Source organism: Falco biarmicus, chromosome 1 (assembly GCF_023638135.1).
Source record: "Falco biarmicus isolate bFalBia1 chromosome 1, bFalBia1.pri, whole genome shotgun sequence".
In the NCBI taxonomy this organism is placed as follows: domain Eukaryota; kingdom Metazoa; phylum Chordata; class Aves; order Falconiformes; family Falconidae; genus Falco; species Falco biarmicus.
The window spans coordinates 59,932,720-59,957,414 of NC_079288.1; the positions used below are offsets into that span (position 1 = coordinate 59,932,720).

General features: G+C 43.4%; 1 protein-coding gene across 3 annotated transcripts in view; it reads right to left on the bottom strand.

The window, feature by feature from the left end:
* Positions 1–24,695, bottom strand: part of ELOVL6 (ELOVL fatty acid elongase 6) — an 80,889-nt gene that overhangs the window by 51,433 nt on the left and 4,761 nt on the right. The gene's annotated exons all lie outside the window — the stretch shown is intronic.

Here is a 24,695-nt window from a genome sequence, read left to right on the forward strand (position 1 = left end):
AGGTCATTACTACCTGAAGACTATTTGATAATCTGCGTGAGACAAGTTGGTAGCATTAAGCCCATGCTTAGCAAGAAACAGCCTTACAATTTGCTCTCAGCAGAAAAGCAAAGCAGAGAAAGGTCACTGCAGCGTGCTACTTTTACACAGCTGTGGTCAGAAAATTTCAGTTGTTAAGACTGTTCACCCAGCACCTTTCACCAGCAATGAATTCAACGAAAGTAGAAGAGAAATAATTTCAGTTGAAAAAGCTTGTGGGTTTTTTGCACGAAACAGACACAATTAGCCTCTCTGACTCACCCAGGCAAAGTGTTTACTTTTAGGCCACTTCTAGAGAGAACTGGAAAAATAAATAAATACTAAACTCATAATCGATCATATTTGGTGTTCCTAAGTTTTAGCCATCCACTAATTAGGTTCAGAAAGGCATTTCAGAGATGAACCACATTATTTCTGGTATATTGCTCCCCATCACTATGCCAGCAAACCAAAAGGTTACACATGACCTTCAACAGCGGCTAACACATACTGCATCCACTCTTTTGATGCTCTTCTGTTTGGGTAGTGATATAATTTAGCCCATACATAAGCACATCCCAAAATTAATAAATTAGCCTGAAGAATTATTGAATCCTCTTCACAGACAGTAAAATGTGACGTAACTAAATTATTTGCTTAAGGAATTAAGAGGAACTGGGACTGAATTAAGTTTTCATGGGGAACTTTAGGGAGGGTAGGCACAACGTAATTACTCAAACAGAAATTCAAACACTGCACTCAAGCTGGCAACCCTTCTCTTATGACTGCACATGGGCTTGACTGAGGTTACAACGTGTCTCACTAACGGGATGATACCTCCAGCACCATATTCCCTCACATTGCCATCTAACTCCTGCCTTTACACTGAGCCACAACACGCCCCATACAACGAATCCTGAACAAGCCCCCTCTTGAAGCACTGATTTTGAAACAAATAGGATATATATGCAATAAATGCAATAAATATAGGCAATATATGCAATAAATGCAATTCCCTAGCTTACCTTAGCTTTCCCCTTCTTTAGTCTTCTAAGAATATAGTTTTATTTGGACTAGATTATCTTCTGCAAGAGATCACTGGTGACAGATCTCACAAATCCTCACCATTCTTCTTGGCCATGGAAAAGGAAATTAAAACTACTGAGTGACACCCAGGCCTGTGTGGATTTGCCGCTATTATGGGAGCACTCTTTCAAGTGTAGTTATGGGCTAAGGTCATCAAGCGTCCACATGTGCAGATGTAGGATAAATGAAGTGCTTGCAGGGGCCAGTATTCCATGATTTTTTAAAAATAATGACCAAGACACAAGTTTCAGGTTTGTGCTCATTTTTCTTTTGAAAGGTACATCATATAAGATAGCAAATCTAGCTTAGTGTTTGTTTGTTTGTTTTTTTAAAGGGTCACAGCTTGGATAAAAATCAGTCACTCATTTAACAGGGCAGCTGTCATATATTTACATACATGCACATATATATGACTGGGCATCACCAACTGACAATACATGAAACAGCCAAGAATTTCTTGAGCAGTGATGGTTTAGATTCACAGGGGACAGTGACTGTACATGCCTGCAGTTTTCAGATGCCAAGATCTTTGCCGAGTCTGGTTTTTAGAGTGGAGCTGCTCAGTATCTTTTGCAAACCAGATTCTCTCAAGGTGTTTCTGACCAGGAACCTACTGGGGAGGTATTATAACCACTAGTCACTTTGAAAACCTTGAAACAATAGTAGATATGCAACGTTAAGCATCTCACTTCATGCACATCTCAATGGGAAACTTTTACATCACACCCTGTAGCCTTAACTCCATAGTTACCGGCCCACTCAGGAGCAGCCTTTTCCCTCCATTTCCATCTTTCACACAAATATGTGCGGCAGACAAATGAATGTCACATGTAAAATCCAAACAAACAATTCATTAATTAGTTAATAACCCTCCAAACCCCACAGCAACATAAACAAATGTGGGTTTCCCCATGTTAGGCATGCACGCTTCAGTAACAACCCAGCTGCTCTGTGCTTCCAGTTGCCCACCTCCGCTTGGGATATGGAGTCACCCCTGCAGCCCTTAAGGAAACCCCTGCTTGCACCCAGCCCGGGACAGCCTCTCGGTAAAGCCCTTGATGCTAAACAAGGTTCAAACCAAAAAACCTTCGACTCACTACTGCATCTTGATTTATGGCTAGTGCTCTAATCTAGGAAGCCATGCTGCGGACAGTGTTGTCTTTTAAAGTACAACTGCATTCAAATTATTTGTTTATTGACTAATACTTAATCCAGACAGATTGGATGGCAGCTTCTGAAAACATATTGATATTACAAGGCAAGGATGACAGAAGGCTTTCTTGATACACCAAAACTGAATCTGCCTGAATTCAGAAACTCAACAGGAAAGAAAATGCACTTTTAATAGCACTGCTTGAATTCTGTGCTCTCTAGAACAGGGCATTTTATGCTGTATTTCGATCTTCCCCCAAACAGCAATCTATGGCACTGTTTTCCTATTGACAGATCTTTTTACTGTTTGCAGTGATAATTTCTTTTCTTTTTTCTTTTTTTTTTTTTAATTTAGTATTTGGGATTCTCCTAAAGTGGGATCTTCTGCACTTCACAGTGACATTCCTGAAATAACTTTGAAGAAGAAATAATGAGCCTCCCCTTACTTTACAGGTTCTCTAATACAATGTAAGCAGCTTTACAGGGCTTAGCTAGTCTCTGCTGACCTAACTGAATATTTTACTCCTACAATAACCTAAATTAAGCAGCCTGCTTCCACAACAATTGACTTATTAACATAGTGATTTTGTTAGGCTCTTATTAAAAAAAAAATCCTGGCCTTTCAAAAATCAGACTTATCAAAGAACAGTGGATCAGATTACCAGAAGGAGAGACTGGCAGACACAGACATCATCTCAATAAGCAAATCAATGTTGTGCTAAGGTTATCGTGCAGGTTTCTCTTTTGATTTCCAGCAAATTTAGAGGTTTTGTTTCCTTTGCCTCTGCTTCATTTTCTCAAGTGCAGACGCTGTGTTCAAACCCCTGCTGGCTGCTGTGTTTGACCGCTCGCCAGCCAGCAGCATCACGGTGTTTATGTGGGATCTGTCTGCTACTGAGTCACTGCGTCCCTGCAGAGAGCGTGAGGTCACTTGCTGCTAGATCAGAGCACCAGCCGTGAAGGCCCAGAGCTCAGCCAGGCTGTGGCAATGTCTTTTACATAAGAGGCAGGCTCCTCTCCTCTGCCCGCCATAAACTTTCCTGCCTTTGCACCCGAAGAGGCCAATAATGGGCTTTTTTACTAGCAGACACATTTAGGAAAGACAAGCACATGGAATTTACTATCTAGACCATCTATGTCTCTTTCACTGTGTGAAAGGGATACATACACTGTAAATACATGCTGTATATATATTGATATTGGGAATACCGGCAGGAGAGTGCATTTAATTGGAAAAAAAACCAAAACTGTTTTCCAAGACTCAGTTTATCACTCCTGTGATGGCACACAGCACTCAGATGTGATGCCCCCAGCATACTTCTTTTGTGTTTGCCCACAAAGGAATCAGCAAGATGCCTTTAAATTGCTATCATTAAACTTCAGAACCGGTGCCTTATGAAAAAGAAACTAGGCAGCACTCAATTCAATTGAAGCTATCAGGCAGAAAATTGCATGTTGGTGCAAACTTACTTCAAAAGGGTCTAATCATTTCCTTTCCAAGGATTTAGTTCTATCTTATCTGAAAATTTGGTTTCTGAAACCCAAGTGACAGCTTTGAGGAGCAGTACTTGATCAAAAACACGTCATCCTTTGGCTTTGCCTACTGCCAACACTTTTTGCTTTCAGAAAAAAATAAAAAAAACCAAAAAAAAAAAGGTTTGCTATCCATAGCCAAATTCAATGGCCACAGCATTTTTCAATTCCTCATTTTCAGAGCTTCACCTTCGGGCTGATTAATTTGGGCAAAGATAAAATAAATTAACATGACGATCCAGTGGGAAATGCAAGGCAACGGTATCCGCACGTATTGCTACATCCATAGCATGTAATAAAACTACACAGGTTAACAGATTAAACATACAGTTAAGCTGACCCTGTGAATGACAGTGAGCAAGAGCAAAGAAAGGGATGCAGCTTTGTCTCCAGCAGCTGTTCACGTGGCAACAACCTTCCTCTTTCAGAGATGCCACCATCAAGACTAATAACACATGAAACACTATTAATGAAAAACTTATATGGCAGTTAATTTTTATTTTTTTCTTACCTTGTTTCACTCAAGAAATTCCAGAAATTCAACACTAAAGGCTTCTAGGCAGGCACTTATAAGAATAGACGTTTTTTCTAAAAATGTCATGTCAAGAACTGGAAAAGGGTAAAATCTTCCAAGGTGCCAAACATTTTTACAGGGCTTTCATTATGTAGCTTTCCACCTGTTTACTAAACTGATTGGTGTGTGTTTATATTATATTGGGTTCAAAATCAGTAATTTATTCACAGCTAAAAGGCCAGAAGGGGCCGTCATCTATCTGCCCTTCTGAGCATCTCAAATTCTCACATTTAATCTGGGAACTCCTACACTGAGCTCAAGAAGCTGAGTTTGGCTACGACGTATCTTCCAAGGAGACATCTGCTCTTAAGAGGAAGAAATCCAGTGATACAAATGTACCAATTCCCTTACTAATTTGCTCCAGTGCTGGGCACAGGAACCTCACCTCTCGGGCACAGACCCTTGTTCACCCTCTCTTTGCAAGATGGAAGAGCTCTTTAGCACTCTGAATTTTCTTTCCTTTCTAGCACTAACATGACGATTTTGGATAAAATCACCAGATAAACACTCTAAATTCTTCCTCAGAGGGCATCTTCAGTGCCCTCAAATCATCTGCAAGCTCTTTCACAACTTCTCCAATCTTCCCAATAATATGGTCAATGCTGGAAACATGCATAATATTTTTTTCAATATCCAAAACAATCTTTCACCTTTCTTCCGTTTGCCTCTCTGCACATCAACTCAAGCATGTTCTGTGGAATGAAAAATCTGACCTGCCTAAAACAGTAACAGTGATGCACAGACTCAACCTCCAAAAAAGCTGTCTGAAATCACGGGGCCTCCAAGCATCCCTGCATGTGCCATTAAAGCCCATGAACACTGGCTGTGTGTGCTTGTTTTCTCTATAAGGCACTTTTACCAAAGATTAAAAACATCACAAAAAGCTGGGACTTCTTCCTTTTTTGCTATGAAACACAAACACCAAAACACTCACTGGCTGAGCAGCACAAGACAAACTGAAAAATGGTTAAGCTACCCACAAATGCTTGACTGGAGGTCATTCTCAGCCCTTGGGAAGAAATAGCAAAGAAGAAAAACCCAGGATGGCTACAACCAAAAGCACAGCCTAAGACCTTAACCACTGCCTAATCAGAAGTTAGCACCAAGGCCCAGAAGGGCTCCAGACAAACTGCTACGGAGCACCTGCTTAACACATCTTTTATGTACTCTTCTTGGGGTCAGATGGCTGAAAAATCAAACGAAATGCTTGCACACTCATTATGCAATCTCAAGGTGAAATTTTAATTGCACAAAAATAAAGGCCTTTGGCTTTATCATTCCAAAACCAAATTTATCTTTGTCCTCTTGCATGTTTGAATTGCTCTTGATTGTGCAAGTGAACACATCACCCAGTTGTGCAAGTTCCAGCAAGGTGACATTTATTCAGAGAACACATGTAAGAAACTGAACTTCTAAAATGTTAGATGCATAAATGTAATTGTTTGCTTTTCTGTAATTATTCTAGGCTTCAATTGAAATACCATCCCTCCAATACAGCTATGTAAAAAGATGAATTCTGCACCATACACATAGATTCAAAAGGCATCCTTTCCTGTAGCTGTGGATATATTATCAATCCAATCTCATACTTCAAGTTGCATGAACATAAACCACTTTTTAATGAAAATTTATGGGGTGAAAGCAAAGTGACACTTCACATAGAAACTTCTAAGCCCAACCACAGTATCTTGACACACGTGTTTCAATAATACTGAGAAGAATCACCTTGCCAAAGAATGCATGTATCACCAGCCAAACAAAAAGAAAAAGAAATTATTTAGAGTTACAACGTGGTATTTATTTGTTCTTTTCCTTTCTGTGGCTTACAAAGCATTTTTTGGCACTAATCCCCCTATTGTGTTAATTCATTGTTTCTCCATAAAAATTGCCTTTCAGAAGTTTACATGTATGCATCCATCCGTGTACATACATCACAGCTACATACACTGAATAATCCAGCAAGTATTAGAAAAAATTGTAGTTTTTTAATTGCAGACTTTCAGGGGGAATTAGAGAACCATTGCCTGTGTCTTGCTCTGAATTAGCACTATGGAGTTCTGGAAAGATCTTAGTCCTCTTGGGCAATTCTGGAAGCTTTCTGGCTCATGTATACGCGGTCAAATGCCTCTATCAGATGCCTCGGAGCTAATGCATCTCTGAGGCCAAATGAAAGTATGATACAATTCCGAGATCTTCACCAGTGATAAGACTTAGCAGTGGCATCTTGAGTTAAGTGTGATATCATTTAAAACTGCCTCTCGTCTTGCTGCTTCTCAGTCAAGAAAATGGACATACCAAGCAGTGGCCGAAAGAGCGCCGAGGCCGATGTTCACCTGCTGCTCTGCTTTGGTTACTGCTATCAATTATGCACAAACTCCTTAAACTTTCAAGGGTTTATGGATATCTTGATGTCCTAGTTTCATTTGGCTGGCACTTACTAAACTTTCAAAGGATTTTGCCTGCCTCAGGTGGTCTTTTCTTCTTCCGATTTGGAGCTGCATCATTACTACAGCAACACGACAACAAACAGGGAGCCCCAAGGCAAGAAGGGCGCCTCACCCCACAGAGCTCAGAGGATTATACACAATATTTATTTCTGCAACACACACAACATCCTGTGTGCCCAAAGGTCTGGGGCAGGCTGCTGGGGTTCCCCAACCACGCAGGATGACTACCCGCAGCCGGCACAAGCTGTAATCACGCCGATCCTTTCCTGGGAATGCCTGCGAGGAGGATGGAGCCCAGCCAGTACCGTCCCACCTCCTGCCTGCAGCTGGCAACTCAGGCACAATCTCTCTGCAACTCCAGTTGCCTAACCAAGGACGGAATCCGCCCCTCAGGATTTTTAGATAGCAAACTGAGCTGAAATACCTTTTATTACACAAGGTGGGTTGCCTAAATCAGTTCCAAGCAGGCATGTGTGGAGGCACCACCTGAAGCGTACCAACACACCTCACACAACCAAGGGTGCAATTAAGAGGAAAATTCCCAAATGGCTCAGCCCACAGTTCTGCAAAGGAAATGTGATGGAAATAGAGCACCAGACTTCTCTAATTGTTTCCTGTTTACATGAAACCCAGTACTGAAGGGACCTGTGACCCAGTTGACCCCGGCTGGACACCAGGTGCCCACCAAAGCCGCTCTGTCACTCCCCTCCTCAACTGGACAGGGGCAAGCAAAATGTAACAAAAAGCTCATGGATCAAGATAAGGACAGGGTGATCACTCAATTACTGTCATGGGCAAAACAAACTCTGCTTGGGGAAATTAGTTTATTTCCATTCAAATCAGAGTAGGATAATGAGAAATAAAACCAAAACTTAAAAATGCCTTCCCCCCATCCCTCCCTTCTTCCCAGGCTTAACTTCACTCCCGATTTCTCTGCCTGCTCCCCACCCACAGCACAGAGGGCCGGGGCGTAGGGATCGCGGTCAGTCCACCACACGCTGTCTCTGCCACTGTCTCTCTTGGCCGGCAGCAGGCCCATCTCAGAGCCGGCTGGCACTGGCTCCATCAGACACAGGGGAAAGCTCCTAGCAGCTGCTCACAGAAGCCACCCCTGTAGCCACCCTGCTACCAAAACCTTGCCATGCAAACCCAGTACATGGCCCTATAAAGGCAAAGCCCCTAATCGCGAAGAGCTGCCCATGTTAATCAGTTCTGCAAAGAGACATCCAGACTATGCCTCAGAGACTGTCCTCTTCTCTTCCAAACTCTCTCTGTCCCAGACTCAGAGGAAGAAGTTTCAATATGCAAGGCCCTTTTCTACTGACCATTAAGTACATTCAGGTTTAGCCATCTTTACACCTGAGAGCCATGAGGAGTGATCCAAAAAGATTAGACCAAATACAGCAAATTCCTCCTGGCCTTGCAGGAAATGGCAGCTTTAAGTCCCCTGCAAAGAAGCTAATTTTCTAAGCCTTTGAGATGTTCGCCAGGAGGTTTTGGTGGTAATTTTTCCTGGACTCATTCTACAGTCTTCCTGCTTATTTCCCAGCCATTTTAGCTGCCTAAACTACACTGAGTTGGAATAAATCTAATACAGATTTATGTAATCATCCTAACAACAATTTAAAAGTACAGAGCCAGCCGATGCCTTCATTATGATCTTCTAAAATGAATTCAAAATTTGCCTTTTGCAAAAACTGTGACTGACCCTAAAAACATCACAAACCTGTGATTTTTCTCTCTCCACACAGACACGGAAACGCAGAGAAGAACAGATGGATCTCTGCACAGTTCTGCAAGCATGGGACTGGGGAAAGAGCACCCAGTGTCTACATGAGTTCGCAGCTGGGGGCTGTCCATTGCTCTACTGATAGATAGTAAAGAACAGCATTATTATAATTTTGTATTGGCTGCGCCAGTCTGGTCACACCAACCTATGCAGGTTATTGCACTGCCTGCTGTTACTGAGGAATAGCTTATGCAAAAGCTAAGGTATGACTTTATCACCTTCTATAAGGTTACTGTATAAATACAAAGCTAATTCTGTCACCATGCGTAACTTTCATGTGAAATCCCATGTGTTGGAATCTTGATGCTCTGCAGTACATTTTGAAGTTTCAATGCTCTCAGGGACTTGAGTATCTCATTTTATGTTATTTAATCTATCAGAAAACCTTTGCTTGGGAAAAGACTACTACACCTATATGTGGTCTGCTATGTCTATTTTATGGTTAGGACAGCTATTATGGTCCCATCCATGGAGAGCAAAAAGAAGTACAAAGTAAGAGAAGAAAGCCTTGGTACCCCAAGTAAAATGATTATTTTATAACTGAACAGTAATCATATTACAGATAAACTGTTAGCAGAGAAAGTACAACTCTATCCACAGAATAACCTAAAGACAACAATCATCTTTCCTTGGAGAGCTTTTTCTGCAAGGTGAGAACATTTCACATCTCATAAAAACCTGAAATGGTTTTGTGCTTTTTGCTTCTGGGAGTCTGTACTTTATGCTCCACTTCCTACTTATTTGACTTAAAACTTGGTCCTGACTTATGAATCTACCTGCAGAAAGGCTGCAGAAAGGCTGAAAACTTTACTACTATATTCCAGACCACAGTGCTACAATGGCATAAGTTTAAGTTGTTTCAGGTCTCACAAATTAACCTCTTATCAGACACAGGATGGTCACCCAAGCGACATCAAAAATGTACTGTCCTAACATATTGCTGGAGAAGTTAAGGAATAAAATTTTATCAAAAAGAACAGTAACAATGGTTATTCTATATTTCACCTGGAAAAAGTAAACCTGAAAGGTCTGAAACCTCTGAATTCAGTGAAATTAATTTATCTGACCTTTAAAATGTATAGCACGTTGGGATTTTAGATCTAGTTCATATTCACTGTAAGAGATGAGTAAGAATCAAAATCAAACATTTTTCAATATTCAAAAACTCTAATATAGTTGAAACCTCGGCCTGAATCTTTCACTTTGTGCATGCAGCTTTGCTGGATTTTCATCCCGAGGTGATCTGGAAGCAGCTCCCAGAAGTCAGAGAAAGGGTACGACCTCATGCAGGACCACAGCCCAGGTTGGTATTGAATAAAATGTGACACTGTAAAACAAAAGAGTACACACAAGGCATAGTGAAGTGGAAACGGGGGTTTCTCCCCATGTGTCAGTGACTGCAGGTGTGGTAAGTCTCCACAAAGCAATGCTCGTTACATCTGCTTTTGAACAGTGCCATACAATTGAGACACTGCACGGCACTACTCACAGATGGTACTGTTTTCTACCCAAGGGTGACAAAACAATGTCTGTCGTCAGCGTGGCTGCAGCCTGCTGGATAACGCGCTAACCTTTGGTGAGAAGTCCAAATACAAATATATTTATCTAACTTGGGTTAGAAACAGGATTGCCATTTAAATATGTTTCAATGTCTACTGGATAAGCTATTTCACAGAACAGTTACCTAATGGCACAACTGGACACCTCTCTCCACAAAGCCCTGGACACTTTACAGAGGGTTCATTGCTTTTGTTTACAAGCCAAAGATCAAAAAAATGCTTTAAGCTAAACAGATCATAACCTGAAAAAAGTGAGGAGCAAGCCAAGAAAGTCATACAGACAGCGCACAGAGGCCAGGAACCAAAGATTCCAGGCTTTGCTTAGATAGGTTTCATCCTATATGCCTTAACCACTGTGTGAAAATGCTGTAGCTGTTCGTGAACTGCCAGGAGGACTTCAGAGACATACTAATTATAACATAACTTGTAAAAACCCAAAATTGCGTTAATATTTGCACAGGAAGAGGTTTAGTACAACTTCTGCAAAAACTGCACAGATCTGATGGAAAATACCTGAACCAGTGCTTCCACATGGTGCAAAAGCATTTTGTCACAGTTGGAGAAGGGTTAATGAGCAAAATCTGTCACGTGCAAGTACCTGCAATATGACTGCAATACATCTGTGGGGTATTCACATCAGCACCTCTTCGACTCAAGCAGATTTAAACAGAGACTGAGAAGTATTTACTCATAAATCAATCAAATACATAAAATCCAGGATTTGCACACATTACCTAAAGTTATTAGATGATGAAAGCTGAGCCAAGGAAGGTCATCAGGCATTTAGTGCCAATGTACTCTTCAGGAAAATCATATAAGGATTATCCCTGTAAGAGAATCAAGTCTTTATAAGACTGAATCTCTTCTCTTTTTAAGTTTGCGTTCTTTTATGGCTGCTCTTGGTAAAGAAGAAAACTTGTCCTATGGCATTAGTGGAAGTTTTTCCCCAGCAAAGCATAGCAGGGCTGGGCTTGCTTCCTGAAACACAACAGCAAAAACACAGCAGCCACAAGCAGAGACTTAAAAGCTCCTTTTGTACATGTTTCTGATACCAACCACAAAAAATATCCCTCCAAAGAGATACACGATCAATTGGAAGTTGCTCTCTGATTGTTTTGCTGCAGTGATACACCTGCAATTCTGAATAAGCCAGGAAATCACGAATAACCTTTACTTTAAAAATGAAACACTGATTCTATTCTTTAAAATAAAACAGACGTACATGTAATGTACATTTAGTCTAAAATCTGACTCACAAGATCAAAACACCTGAAACCCAGAGTACCACCAAAACCTACTAGCTAGATTAATTTTTAATCACTGCAAATCAGGATAGAAACTGCCAGCTAGTAGAGGGCAAGTTAGACGTGAACGTAGTCCAGAAACTTTGAAACTTAAAATTGAATTGCTAGAGAAGCACTCATGCCAAAAGAAAAGATGTTCAAACAACACAGAAAAAAGCAGTGGCTGACAGTTATTCTGTTGTGCTGTAACCAGCAGGATGTTTCTCCTTGGGAGTCTGAAAAGAGCTGGAAGAATCCCGAGTTAGGCTTCATTTCAGTAAGCAAGGTCGTATGGTCTGTTGGGCAGCTTCTCAGACCTCCTTGGCTGGTACAATGTTTTATGCCTCATTTAAACCAACCCAAATCTGTTTCTCTCTCTTTCCATCAGCCTTCCACATGCCTCCACTCAGCAGACACAGGCAGGCACCCTTTTCAAAGTCAGCCAGCGATGCTGCTTACAACCACAGCATCAGGCTCCCTTTCCCAGATGGTTTTAAATTTTAGTCCAAATGCAAACCTGAAGTCTACATTGGTTAACAACAGCAGAAAGAAATTCATCCAAATATCTGGGACATTCAAGTACTCTTTTAGATAGCTGCCAAGTCTGAAGCTTTAGAAAGTATCAACATACAGTGTAGGCAAATAAGGAGTACTGGATTAAACATGAATGCTAAAGGTCTATTAAAGTCATTAAAATGAACTTAAACAACTTAGATTTCATAACCTCTAACTGCATTAAGATGTCTCAACATGCTTGTAAAATAAACAGCTGGAAAGCCTGGCCTAACTATCCATATAACTAATACATGGATATTTCCTTGACTCTTGTTTGTAGCCCAAAACATCTTCTAGAGGTACCAGTCTCTCCCCTTATCTTAAACAAAAAAGCAAGTGCCCAGCTTTGGGCTGGGGAGGGAATATGGCATGAAGCTATAGGAGCAGCAGTTCAGGAAGCAAGCAGGGTGGGAGCAGACTTAGGGTTTCCAGCCTTCAAGGGTACTCTGGCAAGGCAACAAAGCCTCTTCCGCAACTCTGTGAAAGAGGGGATTTGAGATCTGGGTGGCAAAGTCCTGCTTTCCTTTTCAAACTCTGCACTGAAGCAACTATTCATCCCAGGAATTTATCACGGAAAGGGGATATAAAAATGTTACCGGGAGCAGGTGCTGCAGCCTGGATGCGGAGAAGGGTTCATCTGCTCCAGTACTACTGCTCACCCCGTCCTTTGACAGAGTGCCATGCTGAAGAAAAAGCTTATTGTTCACCTTAGGTGACAGAAATGAAGAAATATTTTAGTAGAGCAGATCTCAACAGAGTACACGCTACCACTTACTGATAAGGCATCTTTTTTAAAGCTCTAGTATTATTGTCTGTTCTGGGACTGGTTTGTTTACTTGGGTAAAATAAATCTAAATTTATGATGTACAAATAGGTGATGCCAGATGCTCTTTGCCAGTAAATACAACACAAATTCAGATGAAACTGGGAGAGGGAAGGTAAACTAATTTAATGTAAAACAACAGCTCTACTCATCATTTAGTTTTCACTGCATGGGTCCAAGATGCCAGATTTTGAGAACCAGTAAAAGTGGAGGGAGCACACCCTCCTGATACTGTTTGTGTATATTTTTAGTCCAGTATGTATTCAGAATCAATGACAAAAATGTAAATCCAAAAGCGAGTAAAGCTGGGCATAAGTCCTTAGCATTGCACTGAAATGCCTGGAGGGCTTTCAGAGCTTGGTTCAAGAAGCGGACAGTCATTTACACTATGACGAAACAGGTTAGCGGGAAGACCCCAGAGAAGCTGCATGTTTAATGCCCTCCAGCACTTACAAAAGTCACAATCAAAAATGCCAAGATTTTCAAACCTAGAATTCCTGTTTCCAGATGCTAAATATCACTGATCTCACTGAACCTGGAATACTGAAACATGCGCTAAGAGATGCCGTAAATACTGTTCAGCTTGAGAAAAGCAATTGTGCCTAAAAAGAACAAAGAGGGCAGCCCCTTTCCAAGCTGAAGTTCCTTACAGCAAAGCTACCGTGCCCGGGCACTCAGAAGGGTGCCTCTGTTCAGGTGCCACCGTGCAGAACTGGCAGAGAAGGGCTGTAGTTTGAACACAGGGAGGGTTTCGAAGGCGCTGTCGGTGCTGGATTCTGCTTGGTGACGCTGGGGAGTGCTGCCTCTCTGCTCTCAGTCTGACACAAAACTGATGAGCAGGAAAAAGGCATGGAGGCAAAAAGCAGGCTTCATTTGCAGCAACGCTGCTGCAAGGTGATGCTATGCGGTACAATCTCCTGGGAATGCGTACATAACTCTTTGGACTGTGAGGGAAAAAGTTGTCTGCTAATTAATTCCCTGGTAATTGGCCATGCAATGCCATTTCTTGCACGATGATTGCTGGGAAAACATCGGACATCACCTGATTAAAACAAGAGGAAACAGTGTTCTGTGGTGGCAACTTCATGAGACAGGCTTCAAAGTAGCCCTAAGCAAGCTGGACAGGAAAAATAAATGGTGGCCTGTTCAGAAGAGAAGACAAGATATTCACAACCATCTGGGATACCCATAAACAAACTATAGGAGCCTGGGCTGTGAAGGGATTAAAACTGAAGACATAATTTTCCTTGCATACTAACCTGGATACTCAAATATTTCAGGAGTGTCACTTAAGACCATTGGTATTTGAGAAGACATGCAGGAAATGATCCATACTGCCAGAAGGACACGAGCACTGCACAGCAAGAACAGACATCCTTTGAAGTGGCAAGAGACACGGATGCTTAATGTCATCAGATGAAGGATCAAAGTGGGAAAGCAAGCAGGGCTGCCAGGGCACAGGGCTGCTGCAGCTCACCCAGAGAGGAGGAGACTGATGAAGCCCTTCCAGGAGCACCCTACAACCAAGGCAGGTGGTAAGCAGGGCCTTTAGTCACCCACGGGCCTCCTGGAACAGCAGGACGGTGGGGACCCGGGAGCTCTGCTGCAGTTCTCAGCCATGCCTGTGTACAGTTCCCACCCTGAAAATGCTTTCAGACACAGGCTGCCTGTGTTAATGTCTTCTACAGGTGAAAGCATGAGGCTGAATTTAAATTATTCAGTCAAAACAGCACTGTGGAGTGGGAGCTGAAGAGACAGTAAGACAGCTGGTGGTGCCGAGTCCCAGGCAGCGATGCTGGACATGGCCCTGCCCTGGGAGCAGCATTTCATAGCTCTCCCTCCCACGCCGTGCAGGGATTCAGGCCCCTGTATTTTGTTGCTATTATTCACTCGCGGGTGAATTATATTAACATTCGTACCCGAATGCAGATACCTCCCACTGCCACAGGAGCCAAACACAAACACACTGATTATACAGTGTCTGGGGCACAGCCCTAGTAACAGAGATAAAAATCAACACATCCAGGGAACAAGAAAGAAAAAGGCAGTGCAAGAGTGAGTCAGCAAATGTAAGCAGTATGTTAGTCAGGCGAGCGTTTCTGAATGCACGGCGCAGCGGTGCATGCTGCAGACAGAGTCACATCCCTGATACTCCGGGCACTGCAGTGCCCCACTGCGAGGGACCTTTGGCAAAGGGCCCTCTGCATCTTCACACTGCTTTGGGGAAGGCTTTAATGCAGATTTCTTCCATCACACTCCCTCCCCCTTAATTCAGGGGAAGGGAAAAAAAACTCTGCCATGTTTAGAAAGACGAAGATGTGAACATGGAAATCCGGTAATGCACGGGAGGCCAGCTGTGCTGCTCACGGGAGGCCAGCTGTGCTGCTGTGTCAGGTGTCATGATAAAGGCTCCCAAGTTTCCAGGACTAGCCAGGTCACTTTGCAAGTCATGCAACATTCTACCAAGCTTGTTTACAAATCAGCCAATGGTATGGCCCATCCTCTGCCAGACCACATTTCCCTGCAAAACAAGGGACTTAGCGCCTCGGAGTACCCCCGCAAAGTGCCCCGTGCCCCTCTGCAAATGGCCATCCCATGGCAGAGCTGAATCGCTCCTCTCTCAGGTCACACAAATCACAATCAACTACATGAGGTTCAATGGACAGAGCTGCAGGAGGCAGTGAGCGGGAAGCAAGGTACAAGGCCAGCATGTTTTACAAAACTCACCAGATTTCAAGTCATCAGCAAACTTATTTGCAGTTTTTCAGATCTAAATCCTGGGTTTCTGCCACTTTGAAAATGCAGACTCAATACTTAACTCGTACTTTCATACAACCCTGAAAAGGATACTTGCTTTTGTAAATGATATCTATAAAGCAAGAGCTATTTAATACCTGCTTAATATCTATCCATAAATTACTTCAAAATGACCCCTATGAGTCAACACACCCTGACTCAAACTGGCATTTCTTTCCCCTTTCTGTCCTGTAAGGCCTTCTCCAGCTTATGGCCACTACTCCAGAGCATGGCAGAAGGCAGCTTAAGTCCCTGCTCGCATTAACTGGCTCAACACTGGAGACAGGCAGTTTTATTTTGGAAGAGGAGCACTTGCACAAGGAGGACTGCACATAAACCAGTCCTTTTCAGTTTAATCTCCATGTTTTCTAGTGATCCCCCACATATTACCATTCACTCCATAGCCACATCCTGCACTTACATCCTCTTCATCGGTATTCCTGCGGGAGGCCTGGAGGATGGCAGCTTGTTCCAAGTTCAGCAGCACTCATATCTCTGTCTGAATCACAGCTACGGCTAATGCTAGAGCCATCTCATGTACTCATGCACAAAAATGTACATCCTCTTCCCATTCAAGTCACAGGCATGTCTCCCACTGACTTGGATGAATCCCAGACCCCAATTTTAATAGTGAAAGTCTTTGGAAGTCTGTAGTTCTCTGGATGAGCGCCTTATCCACTTTTTGAGCAAAGCAGGTTGAGCAGGATAGTCTAAGGACCAGACTTCAGGGCATTATCATAGCAGCCTGTGAGATGCAATTAGAGGGATTTACAATGTAGAGTATTTGCCCCCACTCGTGAAGCTAGAAGGAAACCACTCAGACTGCATGTGTGCAACACTTCAGGCACACAAGCCATGAGCACCTCTGCATACATGCTCTCAGGGGCACTGAATACCAAAGACACATCACCTCCACGCTGTGCTGTCTCTGGGCCTGCTTTCAGGAATGCCAGGCAGGCAGCCTCCGGGCAAGCCAGCCGGAGCAGTCTGACGATCCACCACCTCTGCTGGTCCCTTCCCCTCCGCCACGGGAGGTCACAGCCCCAGGAGAATTCATGACAGGCAGCCCTGGCACAGGCGGCCAGCTCACCTAACCACAGCAGTGGTTGCATCTGTGTGGCACGGGGCATAAGTTCAGCGCTGGGAAGCTACTCCAGTGCCAGCAAACCCATGGCAACCCACCTTGAGATCACCCCCTTGTGCAACCCGGGTGGACAGGGAGGCCATCCCTGTTGCCTCACAGGCTGGCTGACATTCAAGGGGCAGAATTTCACCCAGCAGCCAGGGAAAACACGCGATGGTACAAAGCTTGTGTCTGACACGCTTCAGCTTACTGTACCTGCAGCGGGAAGCTCTCCAAAGTCTGGCGTTCTTTTAATGTTGTATAGGGAGCTAAGAGCAGAGACCTCAGCTGAAAGTCAGTGGAATTGGTCATTCTAATCTGGCAAGAATTCCAGTTGCAATGGCTTTGGGCAGGTCTCAGAGCAGCCCTGATAGCTGTGCAAATCCACCACTTTCAAGGTATCCCTCCTAATGTTAGAAATGTTACATTATAAAGGTTTCTGTTATTACATCATCTAACTCACCAAGAATGTGACTGTGGGATTCAGTCTAGACCTTAGCAAAGCGCAAAAAGATACTAAAATGCTGTAACTCTCCATGGTAATACAGTGAACACAAGTGTCCCTCTTTCAAGATATACAGCTATTTTAACAACACAAGAACGATTTGAAATTCCAGAGTCAAGACTCATTCTTGAAAAGTTAAATAAGGCAAATGGGTTAAAGATGTCTGAAGCTAAATTCACATCCCCTGTAAACAGATCCAACACGATCAAGTTTAATGGAAAGGGACCTAACTCTCTGCCAGCAATAAATACGGACCGTAACTAAGGTCATCAGGACACAGCCTATGAGGAAAAAATGCTGGAACATAATAGTAAAAAGTTTAGGCAAGACACTTGTGGTATGTCAAAAGCTTCCCTCAATTGTATATGCCATTTTAACTGCTGCAATTCAAAACTGCTCACCATACTTGCAAGAGTTCAAGATAAACCAGAGGACCACCCTCAGTATCTTACATATGGCGCACACCTACTCTGAAGCCACCAGCATTTCATTAGAGAAGACGCTCCGTGACACAACCGCTGAAGTCACAGCGACCACTAAGGCAAAAAAGAGCATTTGGAAAGCCTGAGGTTGGTTTGTTTAGGATTTTTCCAGCTAGTGACTGGAAACTGGCTTTTAAAAGAGAGGCCCCTTTTGTACCAGAATATGACAGGGGCCAAGGAAAGCTACAAGCAAGCACTCTTCTTTTGTTATTGCCCTATTCCAGAAATCAAGGACCAAGCCACTTCATGGGAAGGTGGCTGCAGGACTACCCCAATGCAGTACTTTTCCTGTTCATGCAGAGACAGCTCAGGGCCAGGCCCGCGCCGCCCAGCTCCATCAGCCCACACGCATCAGCTGTCTCCCACTGCACAGGCTGCTTTGCGTAAGCATCCAGGGCTTCCCCAGCCACCTGCGCTGCTGGCTTGCCTGTTCCTAAACGGGAAAATAACATACAGAAAATGAAAGAGGGAAGGTGAAAGGGCGATAAAAAGGAAAAATCAAATAGATTCTGGAAAAAAGAAGAAAATGCATGGTGGGGGAGAAAGGAAGCAGGATGATTGGAAAAACTATGGTACGATTAGCTCCCTGGAGTCTCGATTCACTCCGTGGAGTCTCACTGTATTGGTGCAGAGAAGGGAGTGGTTTTAGGATGCAACTTAACTCTCTCAGCTCCCTATTTCAGGATGAGATGACTCAGACACCTTACACAGCAGGTGCCTATATGTGGTCAGATGAGTCCCATCACCAGTGCCTGCAGGGTGCTCAAAGGACTGAATGAGTGAGCAGTAATATAAACTGTATGTGATCAGCAAATACCAGGATCCCGGACATGCAAACCTCCCAAGCAGGATCAAAGGACCGATGTGGAGGAATCTGGGAAAGGCATGCACTCTACCTACCATCTTTATACAGGGGTACCATTACACAAGGACCACCTCTTATAAACATCTAGGGCCGAGTTTTCAAAATGTTTTTCAGTAAAACATTTTCTTTAATTTCCTAACAAGCACGAGCATCCTGGGTACAACAGCCTTGTGACAGCCTAGATCTAAGTCTTGCAATAGGAACACCTGGTGTTGATTCTATCTTTCAACCTAAATTCTGAAATTTTTCCCATGATGTAAGCACTGATGTAGGAGGGGAGCTCTTCGAAAATGCTGGAAAGGTGATGGGAAATTGTTAAAAAAAAAAAACAAAAAAAATCAGATGTGATATTAGAAGTCAGTGAACAAGGACACATTAATTGAGGATTCCTTTCAGTACTATAACATTACTTTTACCATACTGTTTGGCTGTCTGGAGCTGTCCTTCCTGTGCTGGGACAGATGCAAAACCCCCACCAGGTCACAGAGATGGTGGCAATAAGGCTGCATGGATCTGGCTCTCTTAGTCCAAGCAACAGTTTAAACCTTTTCAAAAATAAGAATGGTTTTGTCTGCCCGGAGTCCTACTAGTCTTAAAGTAAACCCACAAGCCATTAGGAGCAAGACAAGAGTTTTTCACAGCATCCACGGGCAGTGCCTCGCACGGGGAGAATCTCGCCTATCATCAGACCCCTAGAAACGCTGCCGTACGTAGGATTGCTGGGTATTTTCAGCATGAATTGCCAATCCAATATGATTTTAAAATAATTTATTTAACTCCACAGTATTTACAGAGTTCTGAAACAAGAAATAATGATTTAACAAAATAAACTGATGGTCTGTATACACAGAGCCATTACAAGAGGGAATGTCACTTCCAGACAGTTCTGGCATGACTGGTACCAAAAATAGTGTTTTCTTCATCAGGCATGTGATTAAAAATGGGTATTTAAGCACACAGAAGCGATCAGGTCAGATCAAAAGTTGAATTAGGTCAGCATCTTGTTTCAGACAGTGGCCAAAACCAGTATCTTATGAAAAAATGTATCAGGGCAACGCCATCACAAAATAGACAACATTAAGCATCTTTAAATAATTCCACCTGTTAACCTGTTTCATCTGGGGTCTGCTATCAATGCTGTGCATTCTCATCAGCAGTTCCACTTAGCACACCCTCACAGCTTCAGGTTTTATCTAGAAAACACAGTGAAATAACCAGTGGGTTTTTCTGTGTTTGGGTCAGTTGCCCATGAGCACGGAGATGCCCATGCACAAGGGCCAGGTGCACATCCACACCTGAGCAAGGGGTTGGGGATTGGTCTTTCCAGGTGTATTAATACTGTTGATGGCTCAACACATTTTCCCTTACTAATGCTCTTGACTGGCCTTAAGTTTTATGTTCAGGGATTACTGAGGCCATCAGATATCAAAACCAACATACTCAATTTGAGGAGCTCATAATCACGGATGATGTCCAATTAATTTTTTTGCTCAGTTTGCAGGCTTCATATGCTGAAACTAATTACCAACAAATGGTAAAATTCTGTTTAAAAGTTATCATCATCAGATGTTAACAGTCTGAAGTTTCATTGGACTATGTGAAGGACAGTTCCTTCCATAACTTTGCAAATAAGAATGGTCTGGACTTTTGCAGTTTAATCCCATGATACCAACAATAAACTGCCTTGCTTCCGATATTACAGCTGCTCTTCTTACTCCTCAGTTACCACAATCAAGGAGACAAACTTTGCCCCACATCCTGGACAAGAATAAACTATTTTTCAGTGCTAGTACAAGTGTAAAGCTGCACAGTAATACTGTATGATTTTTTTACTTATGATGTAAGACCATGATGTTTTCTGTACTGTTTTAATGTAGTTACTCATACGGGTATTACCACCTCAGGATCCCCTTTGTGACATGGTAAAAAAAACACCTTCAAATATCACCAGAAGGGAGTCATTCCCCATTTTAGAGATGAGGAACTGAGGCACAAAGAGCAATTTTCAGAGATGACACGGGTCCCTGATTTCCATCGAAATCATGGGACTCGGGCACTTTTTAAAGAACTGCACCTGACTGATGCCTGACTTGTACAAGGTGGCTATGGCTGCATTCAGTTTGAAGTCAGGCTCCCCACATCCTCAGAGTTGTACTGATCATCATTCCCCTGCATGCCATGTAGCACATAAACCACTACATGTACCCTGCAGAGCACAAAGTCCCTTGACGTGAGGTAAACCGTTGACGCGCATCACCCCTCTTCTTCCCCACTCCAAATACCAGCTCTTCCCACAGGAGGTCAAGGTCAGCAGGTGCAAGATCTGCTCATCATTTCATGGCATGTCTGCTCTGCAGGATCTGGGTCCATTCGCTAGCCAAACTGAAGTCATGTTGGTTTTGGAGTCCTTCCACTTTGCTCCTAGCCCGTAAGTAAGACTCGTAGCAATCAACGTGTAAGATGTCCTCACAAAAATCAACAAGACTTGCAATCGAAAGTTTGCAATGGAACACACAGTACAAGACACACAGTGAAAGGCAGGATCGGGTAATGTTGCTACTTTGGATCTGTAAGCAGCAATAACCACATTAGCAAACACTGCACATGAACTGATAGAATTTTCTCCTTGAATTAGCCTGGGAGCAATCACAGCCCTGCTGTTTCCTGTTCTGCTGCTGGCTTGCTTAATGCTAAGCTGGGTGTCCCCACAGAGCACCCCACCGGGCTGCACCAGCCTCGCACAACAAACCCAGCACCACAGGATGCGATCCTGTGACATGAGCAGGAGCAGCATGGCTTGTAGTAGCAACAGTATGGGATGCTTCAGTCAGGGACGGGTCACCACAGTGCTCAGTGCTGTGTAGACACAGAGTAAACACAAAACCTTCTACTCCAACCCAGGACAAGGCTCAAGTGGGCTGACAAAATGGTTGCCAAGAAAAAAAGTACTGGGTAGCAGAGTGCGGGTAACGTCACTACACTGATAACTCACGTGCTGATATAGTCTGAGTCAGCTAAAAGTTTTACATTTTAGCTGATGCTAATTTACATTTTAAAATAATAATGTTTTAACCTCTGCCCATATCCATTAAAAGGAAAAGCATCTAAACTCTCTCTTGATTAAGCTTTCCAAGAAGTGTTTTACATCATCTTGTCTTCTGCAGTCCCAGTGGGCTCTGTACTACAAAATCATTCTCAGAGCTGTGGAAAGCTCCATAAACACTAATAAAAATTTACCCTCGAAGCAAAAAAAGAAACACCAACTGTGCAGCCTTCAACATCTCCAGCTCTGTACTGACAACACCTTTGCGGAAAAGGTTCTCTGCATTCCTCATCAGTCTGTGCCCCCTCCCTGGACCCCCAACGCACCGGGGTACCAGCCTGCTAACACAGTCATGAAGACCGAAGTACTACAGCCTCTCCCTTACAAATTGTTCCCCCTTTTTGTCTCCATATTTATTGCTAAGAGTCAGCAGATCAAAGTCAAGCGAAAAGGGCTTGGGATAGACTCCTGAGCAAGGGGCAGAGGTTGCACAATGACATAAAGGGAAAAAAGCCTACAAAACATCCTTTTATTCCCAGTACCACTGTGGATGGCTGTGGAGAAGAGACTGATGGCAAACACAGCACATAAATTTGAGAGTTAAATACCCTCAAAAAAAGCCAGACCTTTCTCTGCTGAGACCAATGGGAACATGACCACGTTTAACTCTTTAAGGAGCAGTAAATGCACTGGACATGAATGCTCACTGTGTTTTCAGCAGGGGGGGTGGTCAGGGAAAAGGCCAGTTGTGTTAGGTGTTACAGAAAATGGAGTAGTCAAGACCCCTAATCGTGCAGTGAGTTACAAGCAGCATCTCCTGATTATTCTGAGCCCCGTTAAAAGGCAATATAATTAACAGCAATTAATAGTAATAAAAGGCACGGAGTTCACTAAAAGACCAGGATCTAACAAATTATTTCAGCCTGTCTACAGTGCTTCTCTTACCAGGTTACAGACAACCAGACTGTGCCCGTCTGAGGGAGGAGAATATGGAAGCTGTTCCCACATAAATTTTATTCACTGCTTTTAAAGAAGACATTTTTTAAGGATTTCTGTGTTGCAACACATATACATATGTAGTGTCTGCCTCAGAAAAACTAACAGGAGGAAAAAATGCACCAACCTAAATAACAGTAGCTCATCATCAAGGTAGGCTAAAAAATTGGCAACCATGAAAGGAATGCCGCTGTGGTGCCTAGGAAGAGCCCAGAAGCATGTGCAACCTGACAGCTAAACAGCCAACAATATTTCACATGCCATCACACAAACTGCTGTCTTCTTGACACAGGGCAATTACCTTGGCCGAAGACGCACTTTGCGCTCAGGCTGCCTTCACCGGGGGTGCAGAGGGGCCCGTGGAAGTTGATTTCAGGTTGTACTTTTGCCAGGACTGATCAAGTATAGACACTACCACGTAACAGGAAGGATATCCACCACATGCCACCCCAACACTGCATCTTTGTGAAGCTTGGCAGACTGGGAAGTTGGACCAGCATGCTGGTTGCCTCCTCCCATCAGCTTTGTGTGGATTTAACCAGAGCAGTCTGCCTGTCTGTCTCTGCATAGATGCCTGTTATCTACAAGCTAGCAGAAATAACCACAGAGGTGAACATACCACCTTCCAAGGCAAAAACTTCCTGTGATTCAACAGGGCCAGGGCATTTAGAGGAGGAAGGAGACAGCTGGACACTCCGCACCCCAATCCTAGGGGAAATCTGCTTCTTCCCATTGATCCTTTGCCCCTCCACAAAAATGCACCCCGACTCCAGGGGTTCATGCCACCATTTGCCACTCAGCCTGTGCATGCACAAACTCCCCTGCTTTCACAATATATGCCCAGTTGATGACCTACTTTTACAAAAGTGCCAAAATAATCCAGCATCCTGTATCTCATCCCAAATCAAAACGCTGCTGAATGTCCATATTCGCTGTTGAAAATGATGGCAAGCTCCTAAATCACTTCTTGCTCCATTCTTACAAGTTTATTATTCCCACAGGCACATGGTGTTTCACAAAGCAGAAGAGATGTCTTCACTCTCAGAGGCTTAAAAATTAATGAAGCAACATGATGAGAGATGTGTTCATACTCTAGGGACAGAGTAAGCAAAAGGCCAAAGCCCGTGTGGCAATGGTGGGCTGAATCCAGAAGACACAGATGTATTTATCTTCAGGATAAGAATAAATTTTTGTGCCACTATCTTTTTCTTTTTTCCTTTTGTTTTTTTTTCCAACCACACACAGAGACAGAAAATACCTGAACTCTGAAAGGACATGCACTTTTACTCCCCATAGACTCCATCCTTGTACTTTCAAGGAGCTAAAGCTCTGTGATGCTCCAATACACAGGCCTTGTGCTCAAAAAGGCCCATGGGATGGAGGAAAGGCAAAGGAGCAGGTACCCTCTAATCTCTGCAGCACTACAGCTGCCATGCACCAGTGGCCCTGTCAGCTTTATGGCCAGTTTGCACCAGAGAGCAGCAAAAAGCCCCTCTGGGGGATGGAACGTGGAGGTAGGCTAAATTCTTGGACTGACTGAATTCTGCTCGAGTTAAACAGTCTCTCTGTGGTAAAGAGCAACGCATACATGCTCGCTTTGAGTCCTTGCTGCAGCAGAGAGGACAGGGTGACTGCAGTGTCCCCTCCACATACCTCGCTGGCATTTAGCAAGAGCTCAGGAGGGGAAGAAAAAAAAAAAAAGCCAGCCACAACAAAAAACAAAAAGTAATTTACATCAGGTTTTGGCTGCCACACACATATGCCTGGAGAGGTTCACACACAGCTGCTCACTCTTAATTTCTGCATGAGGTAAGAGCGGCTTAAGGGGGTGAGGGAAGCTTGGGAATTCAGGAAATTTAGGAAACAAACCTGTCTAGGTCAGTGGTGCTTGTGTGAATTATTAAAAGGCAAGTGCATTTCCAGATCCATTGAGCTGACCCTCTGCTCTTCCACATCCATCTCCAGCTTTGACTGGAAAGAGAACCACACCAAAGGATAGATGTCTTTCAGCACTGGTTGTCGTTCCTGCCTCTCGCCACATAAAAGTTCCAGTAACAAAAGGTTAA